Source organism: Dendroctonus ponderosae, unplaced genomic scaffold, assembly GCF_020466585.1.
Source record: "Dendroctonus ponderosae isolate FM_Combo_2020 unplaced genomic scaffold, Dpon_F_20191213v2 Dpon_F_20191213_6, whole genome shotgun sequence".
Taxonomy (NCBI): domain Eukaryota; kingdom Metazoa; phylum Arthropoda; class Insecta; order Coleoptera; family Curculionidae; genus Dendroctonus; species Dendroctonus ponderosae.
In genome coordinates, this window is record NW_026018814.1 from 335,664 (window position 1) to 341,020 (window position 5,357).

Genomic DNA, 5,357 nt, shown 5'->3' on the forward strand with positions numbered 1-5,357 from the left:
TTCAGTCATTTATTGTCTCTATTTATCAATCAAAATACGTTTCGGTGTATTTTTCCACCATCATCAGTTTTTATGTGTAGCGTTATTGCTGCTTTAAGCCTTGGCATGCATTTTCTTGCTCGGCAAAAAATGCATGCCATTATAGTTTCAAACATATAATGTAGATACAACGGTCCGAAAATGAATGAATCTTTCATGCTTAGAATAAATCGATTAATACAGATTTTTACTACGCCTATGGCTAGCAGCCAGGACAGTTGATTTTCCGATTAATTCTACTCTTTGATCGGTGCCTACTTTATCCCTACCACCTGTTTTTCATTGATAAATCGCCGATCGGTAGAATTTAACGTTGGTCCCAAACAAATCGGGATTTATGAATGACTAGCTTGGTCTATTTATTAGTGTCTGTTTAAAACTCCTTGGATCTTGAAAGATTTAAGGCCTAAAAATCGCCAAAATAAACATTAATTTCCAATTCTTCAGTTCTTCAAGTGCGTTAAAATAAAGTAGGCAAAATCGCATCTGGATCCAATGCTGGTGCAAAATAGAAAATAATCGAGCTATAAATGAGGTTTATTTTTGTTAGGCTCCAACAGACCCTCAAGTGGGTATTGTGCCCTAAAAACCAGCTGCACGAGTGGCTCTGGATGTAGAGGGGCTGCAACAGGGATAATGCGAAAAAATGGCAGCCATTCGTGATAATTTCCAGCATTTTTTCAAACACCCCATTCGGCACATATTTGCCTGAACACTGAACTTGCGCTCTGTCTAAATGGAAAAATTCAAATTCCCAAACTAATGTGAGAAGAAACATGAAACTTGGCAACAGTTAAACGAAGAGATTTATAGTGCAACTGAAGAAATTGCGTTCGCATGCGAGTTTTTCCTGATTTTTCAGAATCCTTTGAAAGATAAAATTCCTACACCCAAACTAGAGCGAGTAGCAACTTGAAACTTTTTCAATGTTTTGTCTAAATTGAAGTGGCAATGAAAATCAGAACTTTGGCTGATTTCCATCAAATTCAGCGGTGATTGAATGAAATTTGCACATCTTCCGGCTTAAAATTCCCACTTTTAACTGATAAGTAGCTGAAAGTGGGAATTTTAAGCATTTTTAAATAAGAGAATTTCATTCAATATCTGTTGACCCATTCTTTCTTTCTATCCTCCAATACAACACTGTATCTACTAAATGGCCAGCTAGTTTCCCTTCCCATGACTTCCGAACTGTTATGTTGTGGAAGGAAAATATTTTGATTGAAGATTAACGTCACACTTCATCACTGTTATTTGCCATTAAAAACGGATTAAATCTGGAGCTTTACCTTCGGCTAACGTTGCAAATCCTCATCAAACACGGATTATGGTAATTGCGCCGCCCTTTTGTTAACTTACTGCATGAAACAGTCGGTTATGAAGACTGGGGAAGGCTTTAAAATAACGTAGCGAGACTCACCTGGGTTGGTGTTAGATGTATTAGGGAAGCTAAATGTTCCCGTTCGGGAGCCGAAAGGTACTTTTGCTGCTTAAAGCGCCGCTCCAACTCGTAAACCTGGAAGAAATAAAAATCTATGTTGTACCTACCTACTGTGTATTGTATTTTGGTATTAAAAAAATCAGTTAAATGGTGCAGATTGAAAAGTGTCACAGTTTTCTCGGTATTAAACGTTAAACATTTTCTTTGGCGACAGATCAGAATTTTCAATTCTACCGAATCCAATGAATTTTCCAACTTAAAGTAAGTTTTTCCAGGAAAATATTCGAAATTCTGGGCTTTCAACTGTTTGGATTTGCGAGTAGTGAATTTTATAAGCCGGGCGTGCACGTTTGAGGCCCCTTTTTATGTACCTAACAAGAAGTTCGAAAAAAAATTTCAACTCGTCGATCGGTCAGATTGTAATGTAATTTTCTGCACATAACAAACGAGGATTTTGCTCGAAATACCCCGAATTGCACGATTGAGGCGTATTTTCAAGTAAGTGTTTGAAAAAAATTTTGAAATCGACGGATGCTCTGGTTTTAATGCAATTCAAAGTTTGAAAAATTGTAGAAATTTAATAAAACCTTCCAATCTAATGCGACTTTGTTGACTAAGCAAACGAAACTCGGCCTTTGCGGTGTCCAAAGCGGCAGCCTTGGATCTTCGCACTTTCGCAAGTTACGAATTTTTTGGACAAAAAAATTGATACAAGATAATAATCAATTAATTAACCAGTGACAAATATTCTTCTTAAAATATTTTTTTAAACCTCATGCTTCCGTTGCCGGATCCATGAATATTTAACATATTTGTTTCCTATTGGCGCAAGTAAATAAAAAAATGTAAAAGTGGACGACACGTTTTTGACCTCCGATTCGTTTCGCAAGGCCAACTAACACACGTTATGCATTACATCAACATCCAAGTTGACAATCTCAATGATGGAGGAATTGTTGATTCAAAACATCTGGAAGTCAACACTGTTCAGGCATCTAATTAATGTTTAATGTGGTGAAAAAAAAGTAAACATTGCCTTGGGCGGTTGACAAAAGAAGTCAGCTGAAGAGAGTGAAAACTGATGGCTCAAATAAGGCGTAAAATTAATTCATTAATGACAATAAGTAATGATCTTCTGTTTCCGTATGATTTTCTTATTAATGGCAGGTTTTTGCAATTTTTCAAACGCGTTCGTTTTCATTAGGTATCTAAAAGGCTCCAGCAGATAGTCTCTACCCAACTCGAATTTATTTTCGCATAGTATGATCAATATCAATCAAATTTCAAAGATTCAGTTTTTCGCTACGTCGTTCTCACAATAGAAGAGATTAATGCGCGATTTTTGGCCTCAACATGATGAAGAGTCTTACTGAAATGTTCGGTAAGTTTGGGCTCAATCGGGCCACTAACAGATTTTCAAATTCAGTCTTTCTTGCCTCAGCCGGAATTCCAAAAAATGTCCAAAAGATAGAAGAGCAATTGCTTGCGCAAAAGTTATGATAGTGTTAAGGCCGATTTTCAATGAATTCCCAGTGAATTTAAAGTCGAAAAACCGCATTTTTGCAGTGAAAGCTTCCCTTTTAACTCTCGAAACGCAGAAATGCATGCAGAAAATGGATGCAAAAGGTGAAATTGGACAGAGGAAGAAAGAGCAATTGTCTCAGTTTCAAAGAAAATTTCAAATTTCAAAATTAGAGAAAAATTAACGGCACAGAAGAAATAACAAAAAATGCACATTAACTTGCAAAAGCAAACTGTAGGTAACGGAAGTAAAACTAGGAAATTGCGACTGAAATAATAGAAAAACTTGTTACAATTGAGAACATTGAGACGCAGAATCTTGAGCAGAAGAATGTTTTTGAATGCAAAATGACATCGTCAACTCGCAGAGAAAAACATTAGATTTTGAGAAGCAAGCCCCGAAAGGCCTTGAAAAAACATTTGACAATTTCTCTGGTAATACGTAGGTAACTCGAAACACCTTAGAACTTAGAAAAGGGTTTGAAACAGAAAATTTTTGGACTTTGCAAAAAAACCCTCTCGCCCACTAGTGCAAAAGCATCTTTCGTAAGCGACGGGTGAAGAACACAGAACTTACAATGTAAAACCAATCAAGAGTGCAGATCCAGTCTTCGCCACAATCTTCAATTCCAAACCCAACCAACTTTTGGCAAAAAGGAATTTTTTATTGGAAAACACCAACCAGTTTAATTGCTGTCAAAATGCCATTTCAACTCTTCTGAACAGTCACTTGATAATCGAAAAATGGAAAAAAGCGCGTCGCGATGTCCGGCAGCGGCAATCGACGTTTACCGTCGGCATCCGGCAAACTTTCGTTTGTTACGTGACCATCAGGGCCGTAACTAGGCAACGGGTAGGGGGGGCAAGGGGATTTACAAGTGAGTCACTGGTAGAAAGTGGGCGTCGCCCTCTGAATAAGAGCCTACCTGGGCTTGCGTGAAGAGGACCCGCCTCTTGCGGCGTTGCGCCAATGGGAATTGCATGGGCTTCGAGTCGGGCACGCCCCCGCACGGACCCAAACCGGGCATGCCGGCGGCATTCAAACCATGGCCCATGTTGGCCGACGCCGCTGTTGTTCCCATCAATCTGGAAACTGCAAGAAAATACCATCAGAATCATCCATAACTGCCACAAAGCAATCAAATCGGGCGCCAGTTACGTCATTTGGACGTTCCCAGCACCAAAGTGACGTTGATTGGACGTTAATAGACGTCGCTTTTTTAGGGTTGGTGTTTGTCTGTTGCTTACCAACTTCAGTGCAATTTTTTAATCTTCTGTTTATCCTGAGCCATTCGCGAGCGAGATTTTCATTTTTTATAACCAGTCGCATTTTCCGCCCGAAATTTATTTAAACCTTTTGGAAATTTAAATTTGGAAAATTATGGAAAATGAGTGGACGGTATGGAGACTCAGAGGGTCTCATATAATTTTGCACATTTAACACTTGAAGCTTGATCTCAACATTTCCAAAATTACAGTTTTTCATCTGCTTGAACTGACGAGTTGTAATTTTTTAAACACACACGCGTAATTTTGCGTCAGTCTTCTAAGTAACAAGAGTTTGAAAAATCCTGGAAAATGAATGGGCCCCATGAATCTACTAAAACTTTCAGCACTCAACAAATGAGGATTTTTCTCAAAATGGCCAAAATTGCAGCAATTTGTCTGTTGGGATTTGCGAGTTGTGAATTTTTAAACAGAGGCGTGCATGTTTGTAGCGCGTTTCTGAGTAACAGAAAATTTGGAAAATTATGGAAAACGAGTGGATCCTCTGAGTCTCATATAATTTTGTACGTTTAACAATTGAAGCTTGATCTCAACATTTTCAAAATTGCAGTTTTTCATCTGCTTGAACTGACGAGTTGTAATTTTTTAAACACACACGCGTAAGTTTGCGTCAGTCTTCTAAGTAACAAGAGTTTGAAAAATCCTGGAAAATGAATGAGCGGCATGAATCTACTAAAACTTTCAGCACTCAACAAATGAGGATTTTTCTCAAATAGGCGAAAATTGCAGCAATTTGTCTGTTGGGATTTGCGAGTTGTGAATTTTTAAACAGAGGCGTGCATGTTTGTAGCGCGTTTCTGAGTAACAGAAAAATTTGGAAAATTATGCAAAACAAGTGGACCCTCTGAGTCTCATATAATTTTGCACATTTAACAATTGAAGCTTGATCTCAACATTTTCAAAATTGCAGTTTTTCATCTGCTCGAACTGACGAGTTGTAATTTTTAAAAAACACACGCGTAAGTTTGCGTCAGTCTTCTAAGTAACAAGAGTTTGAAAAATCCTGGAAAATGAATGAGCGGCATGAATCTACTAAAACTTTCAGCACTCAACAAATGAGGATTTTTCT